The sequence below is a fragment of the Salmo trutta genome, chromosome 17 (genome assembly GCF_901001165.1).
Source record: "Salmo trutta chromosome 17, fSalTru1.1, whole genome shotgun sequence".
In the NCBI taxonomy this organism is placed as follows: domain Eukaryota; kingdom Metazoa; phylum Chordata; class Actinopteri; order Salmoniformes; family Salmonidae; genus Salmo; species Salmo trutta.
Window position 1 is genome coordinate 41,586,658 of NC_042973.1, and position 15,802 is coordinate 41,602,459.

General features: G+C 41.6%; 1 protein-coding gene across 5 annotated transcripts in view; it reads left to right on the top strand.

Annotated features, from left to right (window-relative positions):
- Positions 1–1,355: 1,355 nt before the first annotated feature.
- The window catches only part of mical3a (microtubule associated monooxygenase, calponin and LIM domain containing 3a), a 92,188-nt gene continuing 77,741 nt past the window's right edge, over positions 1,356–15,802 (top strand). For 2 of the 5 annotated variants that reach the window (XM_029696818.1, XM_029696819.1), the window contains exon 1: positions 1,357–1,825. The gene's annotated coding sequence lies outside the window, so the exon portion shown is untranslated. Of the gene's footprint in view, positions 1,826–15,802 lie in introns of all 5 variants that reach the window. The other 3 variants (XM_029696817.1, XM_029696820.1, XM_029696822.1) reach the window with 3 other exon arrangements.

Genomic DNA, 15,802 nt, shown 5'->3' on the forward strand with positions numbered 1-15,802 from the left:
ACCATCCAACCTGACAGAGCTTGAGAGGATCTGCAGAAAATAATGGGAGAAATTTCCCAAATCCAGGTGTGCTAAGCTTATAGCATCATACCCAAGAAGACTCGAAGCTGTAATCGCTGCCAAAGGTGCTTCAACAAAGTACTGAGTAAAGGGTCTGAATACTTACATAATGTGATGCTGAAGTTTAAAAAATGTAATACATTTCCAAAAAAAACAACTGTTTTTGATTTGTAATTATGGCGTATTGCCTGTAGATTAATGAGGGGGGAAAACGATTTAATCAATTTTAGAATAAGGCTGTAATGTAACAAAATGTGGAAAGGGGTCTAATGCACTGCATGTGTGTGTTACAGGGGCTCTTCCTGCCAGCATAATACGCTCTTGTTTTTGGTGGGCTCACAGCTGCATTCAATCCCCCTGAACACTCACGTTAGAACAGATAAGGGCCTATTTTTGATACGTTTATCTTGGCTTTATCTCAACAAGTCACATTTTGGAGCGGTTGTTCTGTTCCCGTCTTGCCTATCCTTTGTGGACATTTGTACATTTGCAACACACGTCACTTTGATACTGAAGTGTGTCTTATTAAGAGCCAGCCAGCACCGGCATGCCATTGACCTTTCCCTTGGAACAGTCATGACACTTCAGTGCTATTAGTACAAGAGGCAATGTGAGTTTATGGTGATCGCATGGAGGCCTATTGGTCTAATGATCTTTAGGGTAATGAATCTCTGATGTGTTTGTTCTGGCAGGGCAAGTTCAGGATCCTTGACGCCATCATTTTCTTGGATGCTTGATTCATAAAGAACAACAGGAGTAGTATAACAGTGACAATGTTGATTTGTGTCTGTACTGTCTCTCTCTGCTCTGGGCCTTTTCATGTGATGTCTTGCCAAGTGGGATCAAATGGGAAACCTATCATTTCCTCACACAGTAATCTTAGTTTGATGAGAGGCATTACGTCCGCTCAGCCTTTTCTCATCTACAGTTTAACGTTAAATAACCAAAACCATTATAGTTCTTTGTGCTTCACTGCTTGTTAAACTCGCCCTGCCACATCAGATAGACTCTAGACTAGGTGACAATAATAATTTGTTGGAGCACCTACAAGCACACTTTCATCAAATACAATTGTCTCATTATCCCTAGAGGCTTTCACAGCATCGCAGGTATCTGCATACACATATTGCTGTCTCGAACCATCTCAGGGATCAAACAGACAGGTGAAAAAATTCCACAAGGCTTCGCTGCCTCTACTGATGTTTTGGTCTATTGACTGCATCCCACTCTGGCGTCACGTTCGAAGAAACCAATCGGATTAAACGGAGTTAAAACATACTGTCTCACTTTGAACAGTTGAAGGGGTTTCTCGTTGCACTTCTCTGACACTCAGAGTTGTATAACAAAACGAGAGCTTTTCCCTTTGATTACATCGATCTAGTTTTTATATACCGTGGTTTAATGTAAGTCATTGGAATACTCGCGCAAATAGGTTGTCTTCGAAAAGCGCTTCTATTGTTGAAGGTTTATGCCACCCCCTCAACATCGTTATGCGCTCTCCCTCTGTCAGTTTTCAAGTTGCGTCTTCTCGCTGAATAGCTGAACGTGCCCAGCCAAGCTACCGTATAGCCCACATACAACATAGCTACAGCACATACATACATACCAGGCGGAATATAGAAAAGGCAAGAATCATCGAAATAGGATATCTTCCGGATATACGGCTGGATTCAATAAACATATGGACCAAAGCGAAGAGGTGCATTCGCGGATCGTTTGTAACAGTGCCGATTTTGTGAGATTCTAGCTTGCTAACAGTAGCTAGGTAAGTAGGCTACTCCTGCACGTTTCGGAATGTAACGCTTTGGTGATTAAATTGTTTAAATGATCAACTCCTTCACATCCGTCACCTTTTCTGAACTATTTCTCCTCTATCTCGACGTGCATTCGGCTGCAAAATATCATTTTCACTCGTTGTTTACATTAGCGGTTGCCGATTTTTGTTGGTTTGCAACATTGTAACGCATGAAAGCGCTAAATTGTATAAGTGATTGGCTATTATGTATGCATATCGACGTTTCATGTACTGCAAGTGGTTGACATTTTACCCGGCTTGTTACATTGTCTAATTTCGCATGAAACATTCTCTGTTATGCAGGAGATGAGGTAGACCTTTCTGCATTGGCTATGATAATTATTGATCCTGTAACCACAGTAGGTTACACATTTTTAGTGCAGTCCCATTTTTTTCTCATATTGGTAACTGGTAGACGGTTTAGACTAAGCTATTTATAGGCTATAAGAAAGTGGACTACATAGTTGACCATGACATCTGTCCTCATAACCCCTAGACCAGGCTGTTGGCATGTCTCCGTTTTCTATTTGAGACCACAGCATAGTGAGGGAGAGATGTAGACTGGCTTCTTATGCAACTTGTTTTCTTGCTCAAAGCAAGGAATCTCAAATTGATTTATGCAGATTATGGAAATGCAGGTCAACAACAGGGTTACACTGAAACACTGGAAAATGTTATTATTCAAGACAGGAGGGAAACTGACTGCAAAGCATTGAAGTCCCCAGGGCACAATGAATGGGAAGATATTGCACAAGGACAACAGAACGGCCTCATTCAATGTTAGAAAATTCGGTCAAAATGTACCATATCAATCAGCGGATTTCTTTAATATGTGCCCTTGTCAAACCATGTTTGACTCTCAAATGCCGTTTTGGGGAACTCGATCTTTGCAATACTAGCTTAATGTACTGTACATGACTGCATCTGACCCAGATTTGACCATCAGCACATACACAGAAATCAGTCTGTGGCTAAGTGATAAGGTCTCAACCTGACAGACATTTCCCTGTGGACAAATAGGTTCTTACTCCTTCTTAGCAGAGCAATCCTTTGCATTTAGCCAACATCATTGATTTAGATTATTGCTGGATTCCACTATGTTGCATTTAGCCAGGCCATTTGTGTACTGTATGCTCTGGTCATTCTAGGCCAGAACAAAGGTCTTGGGTCAGTGTTAATAGGTGATATATGCATTGCTAAGTGTCTGGGCTAACCCAGGCCCCTCTGGTCTGTGCTACTATAGATCTGCAGTCCCTTTCTCCTAGAGACCGGGATACAGTCAGAGGAGGAAGTCTGCAGGCTGACTCAGCTTCTCCAGCTGATTTTGAAGGAAGAGGCTATTGCAGTCTAGTTGGACAGGTTGGAGCTAGATTATAGAATCACCTCTCTCTCAGCTCTCACTATGCCACTTCACACAGGGGTCATGTTCATTAGGGACCAAACGGAAGAAAATGGATTAGAGCAGGGATGAGACTACCTGGATTTGCTAATTTTTGTTTTCTGTTACAGAACATTTTGCTATGGTGTGCCCTAGTTAATATGACCAGGGAGAGAGAGTATGCCTGTGCTCTTCTGACCTATGTGGTAGCAGAAAGGGACTGACTGGGATATGGACTGGAACACCAGGGAGATGAAAGGAAGTGTTTAAAGTCAACTCCTGTAGAGGAGGAAGTAAACAGCTGGAAGTGACTGTCAGATTTCCCCTGAAAAGCACGGTAACTAGAACCACCCCCCACCACCTACCTAGTGTGTTTGGTTAGCCTTAAAAGGATATGTCTGATGCCCATGTCTGTGCCAGTAACTGTTATGGCTGATGTTATGTTTTGTAACGGCTACCTCAGGAATTTATTGAGCAAGCGGCCATCTTTCATTTTCAAATCTGTCCAGTGTTCCAAATGAGGTCACTCTCGACCATTATCCCAAGAGTGTTGAGCCAACAATCTCCTTCGACTCATGGAAAAGGACATACCATGTAAAAGCAGCCTACCGTGGAGTTAATGTGGCAGTTATAGTAGTAACTGATAATGTCAAGGAACACTGAGGTAGTCCTATCCAGTACCAGACCAGTACCAATGAACAATAATATTGTCAAGTTTGAATGAAAATGGTGCTTTTCCCATTGAGGGCAATATACAGGACATATTATCAGTTGCTCTTGACATGTAGTTGGTCAGTCACAATCTCATCTTATAGCCAGTTAGTGTAGGCTATTTTTACTAATCTATAGATTGACTGCAGTTTACTTATTCTCATTCTTCAAACCCTTTATGTCCTTCTGAAGGTCATTGTTGTCATATTTAACTTTTTAATCGGTTCTGAGGGCAACTTCATCAAAATAGGCAGACCTATGGGACTTTTACGATAAAGCGCTTATCCTCCTACCTTCCTGCCAACTTAACCAAATATCTAAGTATGCCATCAGATATTAAAGAGCTGGGATTAGAAATGTCATTATATCATCAAGAATGTGGTTAAAGCTGTGCCAGCAAAGGCATTGTTGATTGTCTGATTTAAAGCGTGAAATCTAATGGTCCATTGCTGGGCTGCATTTCCATGTAAAAGGACCCATGAGCACCAACATGTGAAGTTTATAGGAGCGTGTCAAATGAAAGATAAGTCTATATTTTAGAGAAATTAAGGCATATATACATTTTTCAACCATTTTCCATTTTAGGAATAAGCAAAGGCTTTGATTTCTGGTCAAACAGATGGAAAAGGGGTCTTTAGACAACATCTTTTATATTTAGTTTCAGGAAGAAAAAAATTCTGCCTTCTGTAAATGTAAGAAACCTTGTATTTCCGTTATCAAAAACCCACATATCTTGATGTTATTTTGTCATTTCTCATGAGGGAGGATAATGAAAGTTCACAGAAGTAACAAGTAAAGGTAGACCTACCAATTAGTTATAGTGTTTTTACTGATATCAAGTTTGTTTGTGAATTGATTAAAACTTGTAATTCTGTTACCAAATTGGGAAATCAATATAAGTCACAAACCACAGTTGGGTCACCTGCTACTGTTCTCTCTTCAACTGGCATACTGTTATGTTCAGTACTACTGTTCTCTCTTCAACTGGCATACTGTTATGTTCAGTACTACTGTTCTCTCTTCAACTGGCATACTGTTATGTTCAGTACTACTGTTCTCTCTTCAACTGGCATACTGTTATGTTCAGTACTACTGTTCTCTCTTCAACTGGCATACTGTTATGTTCAGTACTACTGTTCTCTCTTCAACTGGCATACTGTTATGTTCTGTACTACTGTTCTCTCTTCAACTGGCATACTGTTATGTTCTGTACTACTGTTCTCTCTTCAACTGGCATACTGTTATGTTCTGTACTACTGTTCTCTCTTCAACTGGCATACTGTTATGTTCTGTACTACTGTTCTCTCTTCAACTGGCATACTGTTATGTTCTGTACTACTGTTCTCTCTTCAACTGGCATACTGTTATGTTCTGTACTACTGTTCTCTCTTCAACTGGCATACTGTTATGTTCTGTACTACTGTTCTCTCTTCAACTGGCATACTGTTATGTTCTGTACTACTGTTCTCTCTTCAACTGGCATACTGTTATGTTCTGTACTACTGTTCTCTCTTCAACTGGCATACTGTTATGTTCTGTACTACTGTTCTCTCTTCAACTGGCATACTGTTATGTTCTGTACTACTGTTCTCTCTTCAACTGGCATACTGTTATGTTCTGTACTACTGTTCTCTCTTCAACTGGCATACTGTTATGTTCTGTACTACTGTTCTCTCTTCAACTGGCATACTGTTATGTTCTGTACTACTGTTCTCTCTTCAACTGGCATACTGTTATGTTCTGTACTACTGTTCTCTCTTCAACTGGCATAGTGTCATGTTCAGCTCATAACTGTTTTTTCTTTCCTTCTGTCGTCTGGTGGTCAAAGCAAGACTGAAAACCGTCTGGACAACCCCCCCCTCTCTGCCTCTCTCTCCTTTCGCCTTCCAGTTAATGTCACCTGTCCCGGTTCTTACTGATACTTACCATGACGCCTACCACCTACCCGCTTTCAATTTTACTCTAACAAGCATCCTCACCTACTGAGCACCAACCAACAGCGAACGTCCATGGATGTTGAAAAGTGGTTGAAATTTTGTCGGTCCGCACTGGCCGGTCCAAATCTGAACCAATCATAGATGTCTGTTTCACAAGTTTGGACAGTATAGTACAGTATAATGTACTGTACTGAACTCTACTCTGCTGTACTGTACTTTGCTGTGCTCTACTGTGCTGTCCAAACTAGACATCTATGATTGGTTCAGATTTGGTCTGGACCAACCAGATCAGGTCTTGTTTGGGGGCAGAGCTCATTACAATAATAGCTGGTGTGTAGAATATTACCCAAATATGCAAAAGAAGGATATTGCATTTGTTTACCTTTTGTGTACAGGATACATCACCATGAAGAGAATGATATTTATATCCATAATTATGCATTTCTGTATAGTACAGATAAGGGACCCATGATGTAATTCCATTAACGGAAGTAAATCCACTTCACCTGCTGTAGTTCAATAATTAATCAAAATATATATTTTTCAAACTCAAGGTGTCATGTCATAGCTGACACCCCATTCTTTCTGCAGACGTCTTTGAATCTTAATTCGGAGCAGATATGACGTTTTTGGAAAACGTGGTTGAATAAAAACACTGAGGGAGATTTTACAGTAATTCTGTTACCAAACTTTGCATATGTACGTTTCTGCCAGTAAATGTGTTTTTGTGAAATTTTCTGCGTAAACAGTTCAAAATAGGCTTTTTGCATGGAGTTGTATGGTTTGTTAAACTTTGAAATCAATGGTTTTTGTCTGGCAAAGAAAATTGTAATTCTAATATGCTGCTTCTACAAGCTTTGATATGGTGATTTAGGGTGTACCAGTTTTGTGCTCTGAGGGTCAGGACTGGGTCACTCTGACAAGCATGCCCTAGTCAGACAAAGCTGTTTACATTTAGCCATTTAAGTGACCCTTGAACTTTTCCAGTGGAGCCGCAGTGGTTTTTGTTGAACTGTATGAAAACCGGACATACAGGTAATGTGGGCCTTTTACAATTTTAAGACCAGATGTTTTTGTTTTAAGGGTTCAGCCCAAAAGCATGATACTTTTCTGAACTCTATATGGATGCTTGCACAATTGAACACAATTATGTGTGGAGAATAAAATGCAGAATCTCTGTTTTTAAATATCCAGGGTCTGCAATTCATTGTATGATGTCCAAACTTGTGAATCATTTCCCTATAACTCGGGGTATATTTGCACGGTAGAATTCAATGGTTCTAGTCAATTTTTACATGTTGCCTTTGAGCTGCTTTTCAAAGCAAAAGTCGAATTGAAAACAGTATTGTTATTTCTGAATTCGATTCTCATAATAGCAAGCTAGGACTGGTGGTTTTGCTAGCTAAACTAGAAGTCTGTTTGTTTGGTTACCATGGCAACTGCTGTGTCTATCTAGTTAACTTGCTAGCGACTTCAATGGATGTGGGGGAAAATGTATACCGGCAAATGAACACATTTCTAGGGGCAAATGTGTTCAATTATAGCCGTGGTATGAAAGGGATAATCAACTAGGGGCTCTATGCGTTTTCTGGAAAATAATGCAACTCAACTCCATGGAAGGTCAGTTCCACTCCACTAGTGCATCGTGGAACACACCTTCCACGATGTTCATTATTTTCCATAGCACGCACAGAGCCCCTAGTTGATTATTCCTTTTATACCATGGCTATACGACACAAACCCTGAAGACTACATGATTAATATACCATGCCTGCACTGAGGCCAGGGAGCAATGACCCCCCTGTGTGTAGTACACAGCTGATTTCCCCTTCAAGATCATTCTGACGCTACCTTTCAGGTCACAGGCATCCAACACTTTTTCTCTGTTAACTGTATTTGACAATTTTCCTCTTTGTTGTAAATTAATAGTTTATAAGGCCACTGTGCTTTATCGATAACAGGCTATACTGCAAACATGTGCAACTCTTTCTCCCACAACACCCCTGCCCAACTCAAGCCCATCTCTTGAGACCACATCATATTTCACATTCACTAACTCTCTGCATGTTAAGGTGCTCCCTGTCCCCATTACCTTCTTATCTAGAGAGAACATCATAATGGAACAGATTAACAGAACTGTGCCTGCTTGTCACGATGTCAGACTTGCTTTCATGGTGGCCCACCGTGTTGTGTCTCACAGAGAACCTTCCCCCAGTGCCAGGCCACTGCCACCCTCGCCCCCAACTGCCCCCCGCTGCACATCAAAGCACACGGTCGGGAGGCAATGAGGCACTTCCTCCCACTCCACCTCCTCCTGTTCCTCACTTCCTTAGTGACGGTAGTCTGGCATGCCAGGCGAGGGGGCAGGCAGGCAGAGAGAGAGAGATGGTAATAGGAGAAGGCCCACAAGCATGTGAGGCAATGAGTGGGAATCCACAGATGTATTGGGAGTTAGGCTTTGTTTTGTATGTCGAAGAATTATCCATTTTTTCCCCCCCCAATGAGGATTATGTTCTTCAGGTGCTGTCTTCCTGACCACTGTGACAGCTGTCAAGACTAGATGGCCTATGTTTATTCACCTCACAAAGTGATGTGAAAGCCATTGCGTGGCTACATTCGATATCTAGGACTCTCTGTACTGGAGGAGCACTTGCTCAAGTCAAATCCCTTTAAACATCTACTTAATGCCGATGTACAAAAACACCCCAAAACTCTGAGTGACATTCACGAATGAGAAACAGAGGAACCAAAGAACCCACTTTTCACAGGCTGGCTTCTTCACACGACGTCTGGCCAAGCGTTAATTTAACTAGCCCCTGCAGCACGTAAAATCTGTTTGGGATTAAAGTGTAATTCAGGAGGAATCTTTTTTTCATGCTTTCAGGTGAAGCTATCAGCGTGTTTCACGGCTCGGCATGGTGCAGGGGTTTGGTTACCTTCCCACTGAATGAATCGACAGCAGCGCTGCTCCATTCACACAGGGAAAGCCTTTCTTCCTATGGCCCTGGGTGTTTAGCGTTGGCAGCAGCGTCTCTTACATGCTAACTAAACCGGGTGAGCGTGAGCATGCTGATTTTTGTCCATCCGCACCAGATGCGATCAGGACACGCAGGTTGAAATATCAAAACGAACCCTGAACCAACTATATTAATTTGGGGGTTTGGTCGAAAGCATTAAACATTCATGGCAATTTAGCTAGCTAGCTTGCTGTTGCTGGCTAATTTGTCCTGAGATATAAACATTGGGTTGTTATTTTACCTGAAATGCACAAGGTCCTCTACTCTGACAACGAATCCACAGATAAAAGGGTAAACAGAGTTTGTTTCTAGTAATCTCTCCTCCTTCAGTCTTCTTCTTTGGACTTTATATGCCGGTTGGCAACCAACTTTAAGGTGAATTACCACTACCAACTGTACTGGAGTGTGGACCTCAGTTCATCTTTCAATCACCCACGTGGGTATATGCTCCTAAAAACCAATCAGGAAATGGGAGAGGTGGGACTTGTAGTGCGTCAAGAGTCACAAATAGAACCAAGTTCTATTTTAGCGCCGGGCGACACAGACGGTCGTTGACGCGCGTGAGCAGTTTGGATGCAATGATTGAATAACATGTATGTGTACATTTATATTTTGTAACGCGAGCGGTGTGGTCAGCATGTTACTCTTGCGTTGAGTAGAAGGCAGGAAAGCAATTCACAGGCTAAATCAGTCCTTTCGCACTTCTCCTGTCTGTCTTGGCCAAGTTGGCCTGGCCTGGTGTTTGGCTTGGAGCCTCACGAGAGGTAGGTGACCGAACACTCCACTGCTGCTTAGGTGAAATGCTGAGGGGTGATCTTAAACAGTCTGTGGGAGGAGACTCCTCCAGTGTTGCCTGGGGGCCTGCTGGGGCAACAGCTTTACTTGCCTATCTGTCCATATGACCTGATGTCACAGGTTCTTGGGGGGGTTCCAACAGTTCCATAGGTCACAGTTTCATAGGTCGAGGGCCCTAGGGGCAGAGGGCTGGTGGGGCCAACCTCTCTCTGTCTGTCTGTCATTCTATGATGGACCACAGGTACCCTCTGAGCTGCTCATCATTCCACTCATGCAGCGGGGTTAAAGTGTGTACTGTACTGTAGGCTGCAGGATTATGGCTTGTGGTCTGGGAATGTGTGTGGCCCGAGACAGACATGTTGAAGGCCTGAGCAGTAAATGCTAGTCACGACACTACTGGCCATGATAAGGTAACTACATTTAAAGCACCCAAATTTGGGACAACGGATGATTTTGCAGGACAGTGTAGCCTACTTTTTTTGAGGGAGCCATCATCACTGTCAAACGTGAATGATATGCCAATCATTTGATCTCAATCAGTTTCATGGGAATACGCATTAAGATCTTCTTGAATTACTGTTTTGTGAGTGAATTAGAGCAGATGGTGTTAACAAACTATTAGACTTCCTGTATTTTGTTTCAAACCAAGAGCATGCTGTCTAGTGGTGTGTGCGGTTGAGTTTTGGTTGCATGGTAATAAAAAATAAAAAGACTATTCAGTTAACCATCCTAAAATCTCATAAGAGAGAACCTAGTTAGTTTTACTACTGAATGCATTCAACTGAAATGTGTCTTCCACATTTAACCCGACCCCTCTGAATCAGAGAGGTGCTGAGGGCTGCCTTAATCAATATTCACGTCTTTGGGGCCCCGGGGAACAGTGGGTTAACTGCCTTGCTCAGGAGCAGAAGGACAGATTTTTACCTTGTCGGCTTGGGGATTCAACCCAGCAACCTTTCGGTTACTGGTGCAACGCTCTAACCACCAGGCTACCTGCCACCCCTAGCTTACTCTTTGCCTCGTGCAAAATTTGGTGATGCAGAAATGAGACCACATGCTGTTTTTATGAAAATCTGAAAATATTTGGCCAAGGGAACATTTCTAGTTGGTCTCAGGGACTGTAAAACAGTTAGGAAGGCTTTTAAAAGGGGTTGAGTGAAGTAGCAACACATACTGTATGTTGAATGAGCAACTAATAAACATGGAGTTTGACGAACGTTTGGCGAAATGACCTTCTCTTTCAGTCTAATACGGCTATTTATGACTTTTGTAGCTCTTTGACAGAAGTGCACTTTTTGTAAGTAGTTAGGCCTAACTGTCCTCCAAATTTAGCTGGAATTTAGCCCAAAAGGATTTGAGGTAATGTGATGGTTGACAATAGGCCTATTACATTGGACTACGTCTCGTCCTGTGCTGCACAGAATATCAGGTCTCAAAAACGATTGGAGAAGTGTTTTAACATCACCAGTACCACATCCTTATGATTTATATACCTTTCCGTAAGCGCAAAGTGACCGCAAGAGACGGGTTGGAATATCTGACTAAAATACGGGGACAAATGAACCTTTTTTAAAAAAGGAGTGGTGATTGAATTCGTTGCTAAAATGCGGAACATGATTGTTTGGTTGTGGGACCTAGGACAAAGGGCCACAATACATGACTGTCCCGCACAATTGGAACATGTGGTCAAACTTGACCATGACCCTGTTGTCATGGAATTACATCATTGGAATGAATCATTTCTTATAGGCTAAGCAGATGCAATATATCACTTTTGAATGAGAATAACATTGTCCATTTGATAGCCCCCATAGACTGACATTGTTCTTTTGCCAATGTTTGTAATGTGGGACCTTTGTTCATAGGGTAAATCCATTTGAATTAAATCACTTTTTGACAGCATCCCATTTGATTTAAACTTTTAGCTACATTTTTGCCCATGGAGGAAGTGGTCAGAAAGTGCCATTTTGGACCTGAATGCCAAAACATTCATTAGATAAAGGTTCTCAACGTTGACCCATTTTGCAAACCCCACCATACCGTGAGACATCATGTCTTCATCACTGGAAAATATAAACGGTTGAGTTTAACAACACTGTTTGTAAGCATTTAAATTATATCAAACAATTTTAGTATTTCTTGACAAAAATGTGTTTTAATAAAAAAATAATACTTTATTAAACCTTTAACGTCAATTATCAAAAAACACAAACTCAGATTTTTTTTTCGATATTCGCATAGTTTAGACCCTATTTCCCATCATCTGAGGTTTTGTGTTGTCTGCCTTCGGTTAAGACACAACATGCCCTTGAATGCAGGGTGGGTGTCATTTCAATCCTAGAACTATAATTCATAGACTGGACCTACAGTATCCCTTCAGACCACTGCAATTTATCTGCTACACCATTGACATTTCAATTGAAATTGTAACTTCTAATTACTACCACAAAGATGACTGCCGGTCCACCCACCGTTGAATGTCATCTTAAATGGTAATGTCTATTCTAGTATCTACATTTCTATGATCTCACTAGGTTTCCCGTGGAGGGTTGACATGATTATTTAAAACAGATATTCCCATTCAAGTCAACATTCTCTGACGTGTGGACCTCCAACTGTCTTTGTGGTACCATTTGAAAGTTGACATTTCAATTGTATTCCCATGATAGTTCATTTAACCAGCCAAAACATGACCTCCACCTTGTATCCAAGGTCATGGTGTCTCAACCGATGACAGGCACAACACAAAATCCTTAGATGATGTAAAATGGGGTCTAAGCTACAACATAATATGAAATAAATTGGAGTTTACACATTTTTAGATAATTGATGTCAAAGGGGGAAAAAAAGACATTTTGATAAACATTAATATCAAATTGTTTGACAGCCCTGTTCACAAGCTTATAAATGATATCGATCTCAACCGTTTATATTTTCCAGTGATGAAGACATGGATGTCTCATGGCATGGTGGGTAAGCAAAATGGGTCAACTTTGAGCAGCTTATCTCTTTGAATGTTTGGGCATTCAGGTCTACAATGGGCAAATATGTATGGAAGGTTTTGTTCAAATCAAAAGGGGGTGATGTCAAAAAGTGATTGAATTCAAGTGGGTTTACCCCATCCTCGAACCATACTGAAATGCAGCGTGTCATTGAACTTTGCATGGCTCAGTGCAACATTGCTGTGAGTTGACTTATTCTACAGCAATTCTGCAACCAAAATGTATTTCATCAACAGCTGCTTTTGTGTTTTGAATCATTAACATGGTCACGAAAAACTTGAACTCTCTGAATGGCAAGTGAGATTTCATAATGTAAACCGAGAGAAAGCGAGTCTGTGTTGTAATATTTTTGCTACTGGTAAGGAGGAGTATTATGGCTCGGGCCCACATAATAAATGACTCTTTCACAAGCAGAAGGCTTATAGATGATAAGCGAACATGTTCCTAGACTCTTCCTCCTCTCCGGCTCCACCATTTCACAGTTGACATGACTAAGCCTTGGAAACTAGGAAACTACTCGCTGTACGGCTCTGTTTGCGCCCAGGTTTCAGGTTAGATCCCTAGGAAACCCAATCTAATGAGTAACTGAAGATAAGCCACCACACACCCTGCTATTTCCCTAAAGTATGCAAATGCTTGGAAAGATTGTCAGATATTGAAATCCCTGGGACCGTGTAACCAAATGGATTTATGACATGCAGTAACAACAGATGCTGATTCTGTGGCTCCATTTATTAGTACCCTGTATTTGCTCCTGTATTTGCTCCTATCTTCTTCTGTGTTCCTTCGTGTGTGTTGATGGCATTGGCAGCTGTAATGGCTGGTGCAACCCAGGGCTGGGAAGGAGGTGGTGTCTGATTTGAGAGGTAGCCTACTCCCGGTGAGTGACTGGCGACTAGCCTGGCAGGCTCCTGCAATTGAGCACGTAGATAAAAACACACTGGCCACACAATCCGATTATACAGCTACTGGTACTAATAGAATTTAAAAGGAGCAATCCTTTGTTGGTGCTAAATACTCCCCTTGAGTAGTTAAGCGATTATGAGTTACTACTGTAGAGTAATTCATTTCTTTCCATGGCTTTGACTGAGTTCCCTAACAAATCAGATGACCCATAGTCTGGGATGGGATGAATTAAAAAAAAAAGAAGAAAAATCTGGAATTCAATCGCTTTCCAATTCAGAAGAAATTTCCAATTCAGAAGAAATAAATTGGAAGGAATTGAAATGGAATTCAACTCTGTCTTTAGTTCCCTCCGTGAAGGGTCAGTCCAGTGTCTGACCCATTGGTGCCATATGGAATATTGTTTGCGTGAGCTGTAGGACAATTGATGTTGTGGAAGAGATGGGTCGAGAGGTTTTTGGGTGAAGGACAGGCTCGCAGCACAGGCTGGCTGAAACCTGACCGGCTGAACATGTGAACATAACCAGACAGCGTAGTTAGAGAAAATGATGATAGATCAGACTAGATGCCCAAGAGGTGTCTGTTATTCTGCTGAGCATTAGTTTGTCTGGATGGAAATGGTTTTCCAGTCTGGTGCGGAGGTGAAATTCCCCACACATTATCGCAAGTGGTTTTGTATTAAAATCCGAGCAGGGGTTTGTGAAGTATGACGATCACAGCCTGAATATATGTTTTTGCTTCATATAAGATGTGAAAGACAGATGGTTCGACGTTGGTCTTTGCCAGATGCAGGTTTTTGGTTACAGTCAACAACAATTGTGTACTCGATGTGCTCTGAATCTTTGTCTTTTCATAGCTTTTTGACTAGATGACCATCTGTTCCTGCAGTGGAAACTGAAAAAGGGAAAGGGTTGCGCCTGCCCTGGTATGTTTTAAGTTTTATTAGTCGTATGTACAGGATACACATGGTATACACTGTCCAACCAAATGCTTACTTGCAGGTTCCTCGACAATGCAACACCAATAAGAAATCTCCTTCTAAAAGACAAGAGTACCGACATGTAGTAAATGGCTCACTAGAATAGAATACATTTTTAGCCGAAGTATAACACAGGAAGGCACAATTTATAGTCCAACATTTGGACGTGTATCAGGGAAGGGGGGATTATGGGGCAAGTGTTTTAAATTGTGCAGTATTAGAAATAACAAATAAGAGTCTGGTGGCAGCAGTTGTGATGGGATTGTGTGTGAAGATGTAAGATCTTATTTGATTTAGAACAGAATGGGTAGTGACCAGGGCTTAGGCCAACCTCCATATATTCACCTATTGACTTCAGGACTCTATGTTGACATGGGCAAGAAATGATATAGAACATCTGTAGTATCGTCTGCCCAGGTCCGTAGTCTGTATGTGCTCTATAAATGTCCTGATAACTTTGTTAAGGTCTATATAGCTCCATATTTCCACAGATAATGTTTATATGATGTTGGATAAGGACATGATAATGCTTTCATAAAGCATTTGTTGTGGAACCAGAGTTTCATCTGGCTTCCACATAGCCATCTGTGTGTCATTTTATCTTAGCAGCTGTAGAGCTCCACACTAGTTGAGGTCACGCATTCCCTTCGCAAAATCTCCGGAGCCTGTTTCTAATCACACCTTTATCTTGTCCTTATCGTCTGTCTGTCTGGCTGGCTGGAGGGTGGTGGTCTGTGCAAATGAGGACTGACTGGTGATCCTGAGTTTTCTCAGAAAGGGCCTTAAATCAACCCATACTGTAACTCCATGACATTTCCGATTTTCATAACCACCTGCCTGGCGATAAGTAATTCGCATAATGTGAGCAAGAATTGAACATGTTTTGTGTCCACTCCGGACCGTACTAATCCAGCTAGCCTTGCTACGTTTTGTTCCGCTACCCAGTCCCCCCTCTGCCTTTAATCTCAGACAGAGCATGTGAGGGGAGGTGAGCGGTCAGAAATCCCACTCAACGCTAATCACAGGAGAAAAATCTACCGCTCCATTCATCAAAATCACAATTTAACCAACACCCATCCATTTTTGACACTACCTGGACCTACCATTTTGGTTTTGAAGTATTGAAACCAAACCATATGATTTGAATGGAAACTATTATAATAAACATGAACATGTGAATGTAAGAAGCGCTCATCATTTCAATTAGGCTACATGTCATATTAAA